The sequence below is a fragment of the Protopterus annectens genome, chromosome 12.part0, assembly GCF_019279795.1.
Source record: "Protopterus annectens isolate FY-2018-M chromosome 12.part0, PAN1.0, whole genome shotgun sequence".
Classification (NCBI taxonomy): domain Eukaryota; kingdom Metazoa; phylum Chordata; order Ceratodontiformes; family Protopteridae; genus Protopterus; species Protopterus annectens.
Genome location: NC_056746.1, coordinates 40,665,011 through 40,682,557, shown reverse-complemented (window position 1 = coordinate 40,682,557; position 17,547 = coordinate 40,665,011).

Genomic DNA, 17,547 nt, shown 5'->3' with positions numbered 1-17,547 from the left:
ACACTATTTATTCCACCAAGCTATTTTATTCACTTCTTTTATATACTTTGTTATATGTATTTATTCACTTCTTTTATATATATTTTGATACATGCATTTGTATGAATGTTGTAACTTCATATTCAAGAACAAACCTTCTTACAGTCACATCTTAAATAATGCAAACAATATGTGGACTCCTGCATCAGCACATTTCATTATATAGTGAGAAAGCCGGTAGGCTATTAACTGTTTTAAACTGTTGACAGAGTACAAGAGTCTTGTTTACAAGTCTGTCAAGGTCTAATCATATAGCAGCCTCATTCAGAGATGCACTCCTTATAACTTCATTAAATGGATAGAAAAAATGAAAAATACATTTAGCAGTAAGAAAGTTTCCCACTGACCACCTACCAGATTTCATCTCTTGTAAATCTCAACATGCTTAGAAGTTTGTTGACAAGACAAAACCAACCACAAAAGAATAAAATAAAAATGTATAAAACAATAAAGCTGCAGACCCTCAAATAATCTTTATTAAACTCTTTAGGACTTCTGTGAAAAACCTTCAAGGAATAAAATTGACAAGACACTTTTTAAATTTAGTTAATTCTCAACCTGTTAATTACAATTACATTTTAATTACCAGTTTATCTTATATTTGTCAAACAAGGTGCTTTATGTAGAATTTAAAACAATAAATCTTGTACCTCAGGTTATATAGCTTCAGCTGGAATTTAATATTGAAGATACTCATTTTTTTTAAAGAAAGTTACATATTTTCTGCATTACAGATTATCTACGGTATGAAAAGAAGAACTGAAGACAGCAGAGTAAGGGTTCTAAATGTAATGTTTTGGTTTGTGGTCACACCATGGTCACTCGTTTGGCTGAACGTTCTGTTTTGGGTTGAACATTTTTAGTTATTGTACATTCTGCTCTTTGTTTGCTGACAGAGTCTAAGGAGACCAAGTTTATAGCCCTTTACTTGTCCACTGCCCTGGATGACCAGCTAAAGATATTAGATTTGTTTCACATGACCTTTCTGTTGTGACTCTATCTTACCTTTGGTCAGTTACCCCATTTGCTTTCAAATGTTTCAGTATCCTTTCTTCCAGCAGTGATTGTTTGGTCCTAAGTGCTACAGGGTTTAAAATAACAAGTAGTAGAACATCTACTTTCATAAACCTTTCTTCAAAAAGGTTTGAAATTTTTCATTGACCTCCAAAACTCCTATTGAGTAAGCATTATTAATCTTCCTTCATTTATTTTGTAAATGCAGATGAAAAGTGTTTACTGTTTATTTCATCATCCATTTCAACTCTCTACCATTCAGTTTTTATTAAGATTCACAATTCTTGTTTTCTTTTTTATTTGCTGAGTTAAGCTTATATCTAATGTCTTCTGTGCTACAAAAGTGCCTCTTTCTCCATTTGGGCCTTTGTTTAATTTAAAAGCTATACAACCGTATCTTGTTTGATAGCATGATACCTTTCTTTTTTCTACAAGACCTTGTTAATTCTGTGATGACTTATATTTTTGCCCATATTCATTCCCAACCTGTCTGCTAGAGCTCTCCTGAGACAATGTCTGTTATGTTGAAGACTGTCCTCCTGAAGTCCAGAACCTTCACATTCTGCAAATATCCTAGAACCCTAGAATGTCTTCTAACCTCAACATTCTCCCTCTCTCTCTCACTCAGGTCCACTGTCTCCTCCTAGTTTACTTATCTAAGGTTAAAAGATGCGGCCATCACATTACTAGTAGGTTTATCATTGTTTATATTTAGGGTCTAGGTCACATGTCCAATGTCAGCCATGTTTTATGCCATGAGTGCTGCACAGCATAGTGCTCTTCTACACTCTAAGCACTTTCTGAACACACCCTGAGTATATCACAGCACTTCAAAGCTTGTCCTCCGAGATGTTATTGCCCAGGGATAAAGACTCGTCTACAGGATTAATCTTGTAACAAAAAATACATTCAGACGTCACAGAGTATAAAGGAAAGCTGGCGTCTGCTGTATGACATTGTCCTTATTCAGCTGTTGCTCTAGTTCATGAGCCATTAAATCAGGTTATTCAGTTCATAAGCATCAGAGATTAGACCTCTCTTTCTGCAACCACTTGATAACAGAAGAACCCTCGCTTCTTTTTTCCTTTTTTTGTTTGGCGTGTCTGTAGTTAACTTGACTATCAACTATAGTGTTTGCAAATAGCTTACCCCCAAAAGACAGCCCATATCAGAATCTCAGATTGTATTTCCCTTCACACGGAAACTGTTTTTTTGCAAGAAGTACCAGCAGTGGGGTCTTTTTTCCCATCATCCAATTATCCAGAGGACATCTTTGTTACTTTTACTATCTTTTTCCATTTTTCTTCATCAAAAAAGGTGCTCTGTGTGTGTGTGTGTGTGTGTGTGTGTGTGTGTGTGTGTCTGTGTGTGTGTGTGTGTGTGTGTGTGTGTGTGTGTGTGTGTGTGTGTGTGTGTGTGTGTGTGTGTGTGTGTGTGTGTATATATATATATATATATATATATATATATATATATATATATATATATACACAGAGAGAGCGAGAGATAAGAGATGTGTTTACATACAATGGATAAGATTGTATTAATGTCTCAGTCTGATTTGCACAAGATCATAGCTAAATAAAGGTTTCCCAATTTCTCCACCTGTCCACTTAAAACATATATGTATATAGATAGATTAATAGATAGAATGATAGATAGATTAGATAGACAGACATATATGCATTATATATATATATGTTTTACAAATATATTGCACATAAATAGAATAAATGTGACCTTTCCAAAAAATAAATCTAGCTTCAAACAAATTCTAGACTAATTTAACAAGCTTCCAAAATGGCAATTTTATATGGATTTTGCATCTCAGGAGGCTGTTACTACCTTTGCAAAGCCAGGAGCAACTTTCCACTAATTGGTTCAAGTTGTTATTTGTATATTTTCCTCATAATCACCTCTAATAAAGTGCTAACAATTTTAATATTTTATTGTATTTTTGAGGGTGTCTGAAAAGATCAACAAGGAAATAAGCAAAAATGATTGCTAATATGGCAGCTAATACATAGCAGTGCCTCCTACTAGTACAAAGAAAAGTGAAACTAAGCTTGTAAAATTACTGGGAAAGTACAGGATGTTTTCCACAATTATCATGCAGAAGTAAAATTTTTTTCAAGTTGCACAAAGTTCATATCTTACAGAGTTAATATGTAGTCATTAATACTAATCAAATTACGCTGATTATAAAATGATCAAATATTGATTAACACTAAGCTAAACTAATTATCTGTTTCAGAGCTCTGTTAATTAACAGAACTTATCAGTTATGGATGGTTCATATGTTCATAGGTTCATAGGTAGGTACTAGGCTATCGGCCCTAGGGCCCATACAAGCCCAGCCAAAAAGGTACCCTGGCTTTTGCCACCCAAAAAAAATATTTTCCTGTGCTCATGTCGAGCAGAGCCACAGAGGTGATACCCAGGATGAATTTCCTATTTCCCATCCAATCATCAAGATTTTTCTTGAAGAGTGCTAATGAGGAGCTTTGTTTGATATAGATAGGTAGTTTATTCCAGAGTATGGGAAGTCTCTGGGACAGCAATCTATCCCTCCGGCATGTTCTGTTTATTGTGGTGACAAGATTTAGGTCCCTAGAGTGTGTAGCTGGGAGGGATTGGGACTTCTTTAAGTGGTGCATGTCCAACAGCTCTGGGTTTGACATAGCTTTATATGTTAGACAGAGATCACCTCTGAGTAGGCGATATGCGACGGAGTAAAGCTGGAGTTTTTTTAGTTGGTCTGCGTAGGGCATCTGTTTGAGACCAGTAATCCTTTTTGTGAGGTATTTCTGCAGCCTTTCCAGTTGTTGTAGATGTCTTGTGAGGTACATACCAAAAGGGGCATTGTAGTCTATAATGGGTCTAATGAGTGATGGGTAGAGAGGAACAATGACCTCTTTTTTCTGGATGAGATGTGCCATGTAGAAGGATTTCCTGACTACCGTGGCAATGTGATTATCAAAGTAGAGACTACTGTCCACCTGTGTCCCAAGGTCTCTTGTCACACTTTCCGTGTTAAGTATACTACCGCCTATGTTGTAGTTCATGGGTACAGAGTTTTTACCAAAAGGGATGACAATGCACTTTTTGGCATTGAGCTTGAGGCCATGGCTTCGAAACCAGGCATCTGTCTCAGTGAGACCCTTTTGTAGGATGTCCACATCGTTAGGAGTTTCGATTATGGCTCCTAGTTTGCAGTTGACTGTGAAGTTCATTAAACAAAGAACTTCTGTGTTAGCCTGTACTTCAGTGAAGTAGATACCAAACAGGAGAGGACCCAGGACTGAACCCTGTGGTACTCCAGTTGTCATTGGTCTGAAGTCGGATTTGGAGTCTGCTACTTTCACAGCGTGGGTTCTGTCAGTGAGCCAGTTGGCAACCCATCTTGTGAAATAGGGATTTATACCTAGTTTAGTGGGTTTATCTATAATTCCAGAGTGGAGGGTGGTGTTGAAAGCCTTGGCAAGATCTAGATAGGCTGTGTGAACCACCTTACCCTCATCTACGGCTTTGGTGACTGCTTCAAAGAAGTCTATCAGGTTTAGGAGACATGATCTGCCTTTTACAAACCTGAACTGGGTGTGGTCCAGAGTTTGGAGATTACCAATGTCTTTTTTTATAAGTTCCATGATGATGCATTCCATGGCCTTGCAGACCATGCTCATCAGGCTAATGGGACGGTAGTTCCCAGGGTCCATCTTGGCTCACCCCTTGTGGAGTGGGATAACTGTCGCTGTGTGGCATTCAGTGGGCACAAAGCCTGAGGTGAGGCTATGATTGAACATGGTACTTAGGTGGGGTGCCATTTCATTCTGTAGTTCACGCAGAATGCTTCTTGGGATGTTGTCTGGTCCCATGGATGCTGTGTTCTTTGCTTTGCAGAGTGTGGTTTTTACCTGTACAGCCATGATTACAGGATCTTTGCATTCTTCTGGTGTACCGATGGGTTCTTTAGGGGGTGAGAGGGGGGTAAAGTTAGCACTGAACCTATCTGCCAGGATGTTGGCAATATCAGTTGGACCTGTATATTTAGTACCATTGTGTTGTAACTCAGAGCAGATCTGAGTGTTGCCATTGAGGTTCTTGACATAGCTATAGAATGCTTTGTGGTTGTCTTTAGAATCAGTGGCCATTTTGTTTTCATAACTAGCTTTGGAGGATTTTATCAGGGATCGCAGCTTCTTACAGAGGCTGACCAGGGAGCTCCTCCACTCATGTGATTTTATTCTCTTTTGCAACAGTTTCTTCCTTCTGTTGTACAGTTTGTTTATGGCAGGGGACCACCAGATTGGCTTCCTTTTTTGGGGGGATAGTGTCTTGGTTCTTTTTGGGATAGCACGATCCATGCACTCGTGTAAGTGCTTATAAAGTGCAATTGTGTAGGAGTCAGTAGCCATAACTGTATTGTACATCTGCATGGGTGTCATGAAGTTCACCACTTCTATCTTAAGAAGCATGAAGTTGGCTTTGGAAATTTTTTTTCCTGTGGTTTCCTTAATGGGGGGTAGGGGCAGGATGTGGATATCTAGGGTAATTATCTCATTGTCAGATCGGACCAATGAGGCATTGACTTCAGGTGTGGAACACCGGTCACTCATGTTGGTAATGACTAGATCTAGGATATTGTTGCCCCTGGTGGGGGTGTGGATGAGTTGATCCAGGGCATTGGAGTTTATGAATTCCAGAAAGCGTTGAGCAAAGGAGTTAGTACATGAGTAGTTTTCCCAGTTAAGGGTGGGGTAGTCGAAATTGCCAATCATTAGGGTGTTTGGTTGAACCCTAATATTTTCCAGTACATCAAGAAAAGAGGAGTGGGAATCCTGGGACATGGTGGGGGATCTGTAGCAAACTACAATTTGGATTGCAGTTTTGCCCAGAGTTAGTCGCATTTGGATAACTTCGGCTGTATTATGCTGAGCAACTAGCCTGGAGGTGTGGATATCCTTAATGAATATGGCCACACCTCTGCCTTTGGTGTTCCGGTCCAGGTTACATGGCCAAAACATGTGGTATGAGTTATAGCCTGGTAGTGCAGGGGTGCTCTCTGGAGCCTTGAACCAGGTCTCAGTCACTGCACAGATATCGATGTTCTCCATTTTAAGGAGTGCCTTGAGTGAGTGCATTTTGAGATTTAGACTTCTAGCATTGAGTAGCATCACCCTCAGTTTTTGCTTGCCTGTTCCTGTTATGGTGGTGAATTTGTAATTTGAACCTTGCTTAAAAAAGGCACTATAGGGGCAGCAAGAACCTTAGCCAGTATCCGGAATCCCAGGGATGACAGGTGCAGACCATCTCTAGCAAAGCATCGTGGTCTGTCGACTATGTCATCCCAGGCAGACAGATACTGGATCCCTTTAGAATGACACCAAAAGCTTAGCCAATTGTTGAACTGGTTAAGAATAAAAACTCAGCATCCTATCCCCTTTGCTGTCTTATTAACAGCAGTGCAAACTAGTATAACTAAAATCACCTTTACTGTCTTAATAATACCAATGCAGGCTAGTATAACTAACAATTTCATATTTATCTCTCTCCATCTAAAAAAGAATTATCTCAGAACATTAATTCTCCTTAAAGATAAGTACATCTCTAGCTCATGTCATATGGAAGCATCATTTGTACATCAGTGCTTATCTACTGAGTAAACGTCTATGTGGAATCCAGTAGCAGAGCTCTTAATTCAAACAACAAAGATAATTTGATTTGTCTATGAAGCACTGAAATGTGGCATTCACAGCAGGCAACATGACTGATGTTTTTGGCAGTTGTAAGTTAGTATTGCAAAAACTAACAGATGAAAGGCAAACTGGGAAAATGTCTTGGACAACACTATGGTCTTCAGAAAGATAACAATATTGTGTTGGGGGAGTGCTATGTTTGCAACTCTTGCTATGCAGGATATCTACTGCTCTAATGCAGTCACTGAAATTAAAGGTGATTCTGAAATAACATCATAGAAAGAAAAAGAGATTAAACAACAACATTGGACAACTCAGTGTTTAGTACAGAGAGTTAAGATTACGAACTGTTAACAAGATTCTTTCAATTTTTGCTTGCAAACTGTGTGACTTGGAACAAGACATTTAACCATACTGTGTTCTTAAGTCACTATGAAAAGAGACAAAAAGTGGCGGGCATGTTGTGTCTTCTCCCAGCCATAACTCCAGTCTTTTACATGTAAACTAAAGTTTGGCCACCATATTTTCCAAAAGAAAGATTGTTTTACTAATATGTTTATATATCCAGTCAGTAAACAGTTTTGGATTACTTTTAGTTTTTTTTTCAATTCTAGGCTAAATTGCATTAAAGTAAAAATGTCATTTTAATATAAATCATGTATTTGTCTCTGAAATAATATAAAAATAATTTACATTTGCCTCAGGTCATAAACTAAACAAATCATATTTTATCTGTTGAAGAGTTGATCAGTACAAGGCATTGACTGTAATATGTATTATTCTTAACCAAACATCTCAAGTCAGCTCAGTAAACTGAGTTTGATTTCAGGCTGACAAAGAATATTATAACATAGTAACTAATCCTAAAACAGTCAGTTATAAACTCATGTCAGTTTTTGTATTTGGTATTGTTCATTTCAGAAATATTCAAACAGCAATGCATCTAAATATAGTGAACTTGTAAAACGGTGTTTACGTATTTGATATGGAGTGTTTTGCAGTCATAAGCTAAGTATGGGGGAGGTGAGTTCTGTCTATGCCCTCAATTTATACCCAATCTCTTCCCAAGATCACTGAGTGCTACAGAAGGGTACAGTCTGTCTGCAGAACTAGCAGACGTACTCACAAACTCAGTTTGCTGTAATGAATCAGAAGATGTGTGTCTAGTATACATGAAATTGTATACTTTTAACTTATCTAGAGTTTTTTCCTATCGCCCTTCAACTTTCAGCATTTTGTGATGACAGGGTTAGGGAATATTACTTCTCCAATTCTGTTTCTTTCTAATTTCTTACTCTTCTATTTCTAAGCTAAATCTGTTTTTTTGTTTAAGACATTATTGTTTTTTGTTTGTGGCTTTATTTCCTAAAATACAGATTTTGAAAATCGTCGCAAATGTATGCTATTTTGTCCTCTCTAAAAGGTATATTTTTTCTGAGAGAATTTATGTCTAATTTTAGCAATATTCACAGACAACATAATGTAATGTAAGCATTATGTCAATCATCTTTTTTCAGCACATGACATTATATATTAAAATAAATCTAAGCAGATATTTGTAATGCATCACACTTATTCTAGATTAAACCTCCTGCAGTGTAGTTATGTTTTCATATCTCTGTCCTCAGCCAGAACGAAGCCTAGATTATAATCCTACCCTACTACCAGAATTATGTGTCAGAGTCTCTGCAATATATTATACACTGTCATAAAAGACTTTTGGGCAGTCACCAGATCAGTCTTACAATGAAAGTTTCCATCCTAATTTATACGTTTTGATCAACTGGGTGTTTCTGCTAACAGACAATAAGCTATCGATACCGATTTCCAGTTTGTATTACATTTTTCTGCATTTTCAACCTCGACACGTTACAACTTTACACTGGAGGTGTGTTAAAAGAGTGTCAATGAGTTAAAAAGGAGTACTAAAGTTGCAGATTCGATGCAATTTGAGAAACACCTATAGAGCATAATTCACCTCTCTCTCTGGGTTCCTACTATTCAACATCTTACATTCTAGATAAATTTATTTTAACTGCTTAAATTTCTAGGCAACCACAACACTTAGATGCATTCCTGCTCTAGATAATGCTTATATTATATGTTATATATAACAGAGGTTAAGATGCAGTAATTGTTAGTCTCGCATTTTCCACCTGTATAGCAGCTGAATGCAGCTACAGACACAGCACAACAAAATATTTCAGATCTCAAATACTTATTTTGAGAAAGGTAGCAAAGCAACAACTTTTCTTGCACAGCTTCTATAATTTTAGAAATAAATACTGAAGTGCAGTTTGAAATGTAGTTACATTATTTTCAAGTGCACATATAAGATGGTTGCTTTCTCTGGTTTCTTTCTTTTCAAATTGAATTCCACTGTTCACACACTAAAAGATGAACAGGCACTAACATTTTGCAGAGTTCACTTTCCTATCTAGTCAACAGCATTTGTCTATCACGCTATGTTATGACCATATCATGTTAGTTAGCTATTTGTATAACTGATTTTTAAAATATTGCTAGCACAGAGACAGAACCAAACCATGCACAATGCAGTTTGCACCCAACTCTTACACTGCAGGCAGCACTGTTTCAATCATAATATAAAGCCTTTCAGTACATCAGGCATAGGCTTCATGAATTAATTAAAATGGTAATATAAATGCAGAAAACCAGGCACTACGAATTCACTGTAGCCTATTAAATATATTAGTATACAACCTGACCAAGCTTCAGAATCTATCTGTGCTAAGAATTGTAAGTCTAATCCATAAACTTTAAGCAGTAAATGTTATTTATGTATCTATCCCCAGCCTGTATGTGTCTGTCGCATTCTATACTGCTAATGGTTAAATAGATCTCAGTAAATGTATGATGTTAAGTCGTCCATCTCACCTTCATTCTTGCTGGATGGGTTCGGAGCCGACCTCGGCTCCGACTCGGCCACTCTAAAAGCTCGAGAGTTGGTTCCACCGGCTCGAGGCTCCCCTTATATCCCACAATGCTAGGCGGTAATACCTCAGATCTCATTTGCCGCTACAGCGATCGAGGTGTGTTGCTTCAACCGGCTTCAGGTTAGTAGAAAATAGTTTAAAAGTTTAGCTAAATCCCTTTTTAAATTAGTTTTTGTTCAGTATCCCTTTACTTTGAAAGGATATGTATCCCTTCCTCCTTGCTTCTCGCCCTTTTACCACAAGAACTTATATGTTCTTCCCTTAGGCCTTCGGGCCCTCCATCCCCCCTTGGAGTGTATGTGTTTTTTGTAGGGACTGTTATAAATTTATAACTATCTAACTAAATTTATTTAGTTTAAATTAGTTTTATTTTAGTAAATAGTGTAATCGGTGTGTTGTGCTTGTGTGTGATTACACTTGTTCCTTAAAATGTCTAAGGATTCGAAGGTCTCAGGCTTCAAGAAGTGTGACTCGTGCTGTCAGAAAATGTCTCTGGCAGACGGTCACACTTATGGGTGTACTGCCTGGGACCTTTACACCTGCAGGACTCTTGTGCTGTATGCCATGGCTTCAGCCCTAGAGTCCTGCAGGAAAGAAAAAATAAGCTCATCTTATGGGGCTTGCTTAAACCTGAGGGTCCCCCGACTGTTTTTTCGGGCAAACCCTGTAAGGCTTCTAGGTCTTCGACTCCAGCATCTGAGTCGACACCTAAGGCGTCGAAGTCTGCTACTACATCGGCTCCGGCTGGTGCCGATGAGACTCGAGCTCTTATTTCTGTGGTTCCCTCGGCTCCGGCTGGAGCCGAGGTATTAGAAATCTCTGAGTCGGCTCCGATAAGGCTATCGGAACCGACATCTAGGAAGAGGTCTAGGTCACCGTCCCTTGGCTCCGTTCATTCGGCTCCAGCATCTCCCTTGCTGTCTGAACGGAGCCATAGATCTCACTCCTCTAGGTCATCGAGACTGTCTGACCATGACCTTCAGAGGGTGGTGAGTCGACTTCTTAAGTCCGAGGCACTGGCCCAAATGCTTCAGAGCCCGACTCATCAGTCGATGCTTAATCCTATTCCTCAAAATGTTCCTCCTCCGACTCCCTTGAGCTCGGAGCCAGGGCGTTTCGGACCCGAGACTGTGGTAGCGTCGATGCCGATACAGTTGTCTTTGGCGCCGTCGTCGGCTCCGATTTCTTCCTTGGAAGAATCTCAGCGCCGGACTTCCCTCGTCGGTTCCGAGGGGGTGAGTGGCATCGGACCCTTGTCTGACCCCACTCTCCCTCTCGGCGCTTCGGCGCTGGTGAGTTCGGCTCCATCGGCCTCGGAACCATCACTGTCGGTGCCGAGGGAGGTTTTCAGCTTTTCGGAGCGGGGACCTCTGGCTCTGCCTGACAGGGGTGCTTTCGAGGTCATGCAGAGTGTGTTGGAACCCTGTTCAACTCCACAGTCGGCTCCGTCCGTCCCTCCCTCTTCGGTGCCTCAGGTAATGTCTACTCACTCCCTCATCCCAGACCGCAGAGATCCAGCTCCTCAAGAATCCCCTGTGGGGATCTCATCCTCTTCCGAGGCCTCTCCTGAATTGGCAGGGGAGCCCCCTAGGAAGAGAAAGTGCAAGAGGAAGCACATAGACTCACCTGAGTCTGTCACCTCTGACACGGATTTAGAGGATTCTGAGGGTTCCCCCCGTTCCCCTTCTGAAGATGTCTCCTTTGCAGACATTCTGGAGATCTTGAAACAGAGGGGAAATTGGCCAACCCTTAACCCTTCGGAGGATGAATCTGTGTATCTTGAGGCGTTCGGCTCTCGCCCTTCCACCTCCTGGGTGTCCCCCCCCCCTTTGACCCCCTTATGCAGGTGGTAGCAAAAAAGGCTTGGACGGCTCCTGACTCAGTGGACCCCACCCCCAGGAGACCTTCAAAGTTTATTACAGCACCAGCAGACAAGCAATTTCTGACTAAGGGAGTTTCTGTGGATGCTATGGTGGTAGCTGCTGCCACTAAGAAGGAACTAGCTGATCCTTCAGTGCCTGTCCATCCCCCTAACAAGGAATCTAGGTCTATGGACAGGTATGGGAAGCGGATGTTTTCATCAGCGACCTTTTCAATGCGTTCGCTGAACTACCTCTGTCATTTCACTCGTCTTCAAAGGGACTTGATCAAGGAAGCGAGTGAGATGTTAAAGGATCCTATGGCTGCGGGTTTTCAGGACAAGATGAACGCTCAGCTGGCTACCCTAAATTCTATAGCTAACTCCTCCATGCGCCTCCTCTCATATGCGGCTGATGGAGCGAGCAGAGCCGCAGGGACAGGTGTGGCCTTACGCCGGCATGCCTGGATGCGGCTATGCAATTTTGCGGACCCCTTTAAGACGTCTTTCACTAATTCCCCGTTTGATGGATCGTCCCTTTTTGGTCCTCAAGTGAAAGAAACCTTGACAAGGTGCGAGACGGATGGCAAAACTCTTTCTGCCGTCGGAGTCCGTTTTTCTACTCCTTCTAGGCCTTACCCCAAAGGCCAGAAAAGTGGGAAAATGTGGTTCCGCAAGCAATCTCAAGGGGCTTTGCCTGACGCACAGAGTCGGTTCCCCTCTAGAGGCAGAGGGGGGAACAATAATGGTAGACGTCGCCCTAGAAGCAGGGGGGGTCCGCAGAACCAGGGCAATCAAGAAACCTTTCCCGATAAGCCCTTCCAGCATCCCTGAGGTGTTGCCCGACTGTCCACCTTCGGAGACAGTCGGGGGAAGATTATCACTGTACCCGGAAGCCTGGCGATCCCTAACTCAAGACAAGTGGGTACAGTCCATCATTTCCGAAGGCTATTCCATTCCGTTCTTTCGCATTCCAAATCAATCAAAAAAATCCCTTCCAGATGTTCCACCCGCTCAAAGGGATCAAGCAGCGTTAGAAATATCAAAGTTGCTTGCAAAAATAGCCATTCAGCCAGTGCCAGCAGACCAGCAAGGATCCGCAATCTACTCCAAATTCTTTTTGGTTCCAAAGAAAACAGGGGACTGGAGGCCCATTTTGGACCTCAGCATCTTGAACAAGTCTGTCAAGAAAACAAGATTTCGGATGGTCACGTTGCAATCCATCCTACCCCTATTGGGAAAGGAAAACTGGATGTGCTCTATAGACCTCCAGGATGCGTACTATCATATAAAAATGAACAGACACTCCAGGAGATTCCTCCACTTCAGGCTGGGAACCAGTCACTTTCAATTCAGAGCCCTGCCCTTTGGACTCACCACAGCCCCCCGGGTGTTTACCAAATGCATGGCAGTGGTGGCCTATCACCTGAGACGTCAAGGATTCCAGGTGTTTCCATACTTAGACGACTGGCTCCTTACAGCTCCCACCAAGCATCTTCTGCTACTTGCCAGAGACTATACTTTTCACATATTTCGAAAGCTATGTATCTCAATAAATTGCGAAAAGTCTGTTTTGTCGCCTTGTCGTGCTATTACCTTCATAGGCGCAAATCTAGACACAGTCAACATGTCTGCGAGACTCACAGACCAAAGGATAGCAGACATACACAAACTAGTCTCCCTTCTTTTCCACAGCAACAGAATCAAAGTCAGATTAGTCCTAAAAGTACTGGGGATTATGGCGGCTGCTATCCCTCTACTTCTATTAGCCAGATTTCACATGAGAATCTTACAATGGATGCTCTTCACACAATGGTCATACCAACAACTTCCGATGTCCCACACCATTGTGATAACGCAAGCATGCAGGAATCATCTCCTTTGGTGGATTTATTCCCCCCAGCTCTTCCTAGGAAGACCATTCGTCCCTCCCCCTCCGGTTGCTACTCTGACAACGGACGCCTCCCTGATCGGGTGGGGGGGGCATTTTCAGGGCAGGACAGTCCAGGGTATATGGCAACCAGACGAACGCCACTTGCATATAAATATTCTAGAGATGAGAGCAGTGCTTTTAGCATTGCAAGCCCTTCAAGACTCTTCCTTTGGGAACAATAGCAATTCAGACGGACAACATGTCTGTAGTGTGGTATATCAACAAACAAGGCGGAACCAGGTCCTACCCCCTATGTCGAGAAGCACTCAGACTGTGGCAATGGGCGATTTCTTCTCAGCGGTTTCTGATAGCAATGCACATCCCCAGAAAGTCCAATCTCATTGCGGACAAATTGAGCAGAGCTATTCTCATGCCTCACGAGTGGTCCCTGAAAAATTCAATCTTGGAGAAAATTTTTCTAAAGTGGGGCCAGCCTTGCTGTGACCTTTTTGCTACTCCCCAAAACAGCAAGTGCAAAGATTATTTCACCCTCTTTCCTCTACCAGGCCATCCCAGCAGGGACGCTCTAGTCCAAAGTTGGCCCTGGGGACTTCTGTATGCATTTCCTCCCTTCCCACTAATTTCTCAAGTGATACAGAAAGCTATCGCTCAGAAGGCTTCATTGATCCTCATTGCCCCTTACTGGCCTCGACAGGTTTGGTTCCCTTTTCTACACCATTTTCTGTTGGAGAAACCCTGGCATCTGGACCTAGTTCCAGATCTTTTGATCCATCAGTCGGGTCAGTTACATCACTCCCTCCCCTCTCTGAACCTCACTGCTTGGTTCCTCCGATTCCAACCTTAGCCAGGCTTCCTCAAATATCTCACTCAGTTCGAGATATTTTAATAGCTTCCCATAAATCTTCCACCCGGAAGATTTATCTTAGTAAGTGGAAACGTTTTTCCTATTGGGCTCAAGGAAGGGACATAGATCCTTTTACTGCTCCCATTCAGACGGTCCTTGATTTCTTAGCCGAACTATTCCACGCAGGTTCGTCTCCATCTACTCTTAAGGTTCAATTGGCAGCTATATCTAACTTTCATGTGGGCATCTCGGATTCTGCCATCATGTCTCACAAGCTTTGCAAAGCTTTCTTGAAGGGAGTTTTTCTTCTCAAGCCTCCTATAAGAAATCCTCCTCCTTCTTGGGACCTTAATTTAGTTCTCACATCTTTGATTCTTCACCCTTTTGAACCTGCAGCTTCCTGTTCAATGAAATTGCTATCCTGGAAGACACTCTTTCTGGTAGCCATTACTTCAGCTAGAAGGGTCTCAGAGCTTCATGCACTCTGCAGTCGATCACCATATCTTTTGTTTCATAAGGATAGGGTATCCTTACGGACCAACCCCTCCTTTTTGCCTAAAGTAGCCTCTGCAGCAAATCTAAATCAAAACATTGACCTTCCTGTGTTTTTTTCCTAACTATTCTAACAGGTCTGAACAAAAATTACATTGGCTAGATGTTCATCGACAATTAAGGTATTATTTGGATAGGACCAAACAGACCAGAAAAGCTGACCAATTGTTTGTTTCTTATGCAGAAGGCAGAAAAGGCCTTCCAGTTTCGAAAGTATCACTCTCCAGATGGCTTACATCCTTGATTTCCTTTGTGTATGAGATTAGACACCAGAAGTTGCCTAACAGACCTAAGGCTCATTCAACTAGAGCTTTGGCTACTTCTATAGCTTTCCAAGATAGGCTGCCTATTGATACGATTTGTGCAGCAGCTACATGGGCTACTCCTCACACTTTCATTTCTCATTATAAGTTGGATTTAGCTTCTAGACATAGAGCTAACTTTGGTTCCACTGTACTCAAGAGTCTGTTTGATAGGCCACCGGGACAAGGTGCTAGGGACGGTCCCATCCAGCAAGAATGAAGGCGAGATGGACAACTTAACATATAGAAGTTATGTTCTTACCATAACGTTCCATGTTAGTTGTCTTCTTCTCGCCTTCTTTCTTGCATCCCACCCTCCTTCCCCCTAGCCTGGACAGACCTAGAGGAGTTTGATTGTGACCTTTCTTCCTACCACCTCTATTGTATATATGTATATACTATACTGTGTATATATTCCTTCATCAGGTTTTAGGTCACCTTCTTTCTGTCATTTTATAGAGGTGGGTTTCCCATTTCCAGTAGTTCTGGATTTCTTTTTGGCTGGGCCTAGCTTACAAACGAGATCTGAGGTATTACCGCCTAGCATTGTGGGATATAAGGGGAGCCTCGAGCCGGTGGAACCAACTCTCAAGCTTTTAGAGTGGCCGAGTCGGAGCCGAGGTCGGCTCCGAACCCATCCAGCAAGAAAGAAGGCGAGAAGAAGACAACTAACATGGAACGTTATGGTAAGAACATAACTTCTATTTATTCTTTCTCAGAACAGTAGTATCCTTTTGAAATGTGAGAAACTTGAAAAAAAGAGAGAGACCAGGTATATTCCCATATAAAACCTGAATCAGATACACCTTTTGAGTATGTGTCAATGGTGCAACAAGTAACACAATCACCTTTGGTGCAGAAGGATGGGGGCTCTACTCCAGCAACTGGTAGATGGATTGTTGTCACTGCACTACAACATAAGGGGGTGCTGCACTCCAGAGTGTGCTGTCCTTCAGATGACATGTTAAACTGAGGCCCACCTGCCTGAGTTGGTAATACCTTAGGTGGATGCAAAAGATCCCACAGCTCCTATCAAAAAGAGTAGTTGAATATCCTGGATGCCCTGCCCAAATTTCTCCTTGAGAATAAATACCACCTCAAGTCTCCCTTGAAAGGAGGCTACTAGTGGAACTATCCCAGTCCCCAAAGGATAAATAAATAATGACTAATCTGTTAGACGTTTGATTCCCTTCCATTTTTCCTAAACTTTCTTAGCTTAAAGGAGTGCTTTCGTCATACTGGACCCCGTTCCTAATACTACACAATTTTCTGTAAGTGTAGCTTTGATTATCCCATTTTGTTAACCTTGTATTATAAATAATTCAGTCATTCTTTCCTTTAGTATATTTATTTTCTCTCTTTCTCTCACTCTCGCTCTCCTGCTGTAAGTATCTCTCTCTCTCTCTCTCTCTCTCTATATATATATATATATATATATATATATATATATATATATATATATATATATATACATATATGGGTCTACTTCATTTTACTGAAAATCAGTTGCCTGAGCACAATTCACTAAAAGCTCACGTCACTGAAAACTCATTTGACTGAAACTCATTTTGTTGATAGGTATATGCCCTGTTTCCCACTGTTGTGTGATCTTGGAGTTAGTATATATAGTAAGGGTGGGGATGGGGGGCACAGTGCCCCACATAGTTTGAGTATATATTATCCTCTAGAAAAAGTTATTCATTCAACTTGTAAGTATCCATGTCTATGGTTTTCAACATTTAAAATAGGTGGGGGGCTGTGCCCCCACACACACACCCTTACTATCTATACTAACTCCAGGATCACACTACAGTGGGGAACAGGGCATATACCTTTCAATGAAGGCATTGTTTTACTAGCTAAAACCGGTCTGTTTTGCTATATTTGGAATACAATTATGCTTCTACACCACTATGTGTTGGCTGTCTTATTTTGTTTGATGGTATTACTTTAAGCCGTGCACTGCCATACTTGCAGGGGGATGTACTTTGGATTGGTTATGTTTCCAGAACAAGTTTCATTGTAGTTGGTATCCTTTGGGCCACATCATTTAATGCGCGTGCGCATACACACACACACACACACACACACACACACACACACACACACACACACACACACACACACACACACACACACACACACACACACACACACACACACACACACACACACACACACACACACAGCATGCGTGTGCGCAGACACACACACACACACACACTCACACAGACACACACACACACACACACACACACACACTCTCACACTGACACACACACACACACACACACACACACACACACACACACACACACACACACACACACACACACACACACACACACACACACACACACACACACACACACACACACACACACACACACA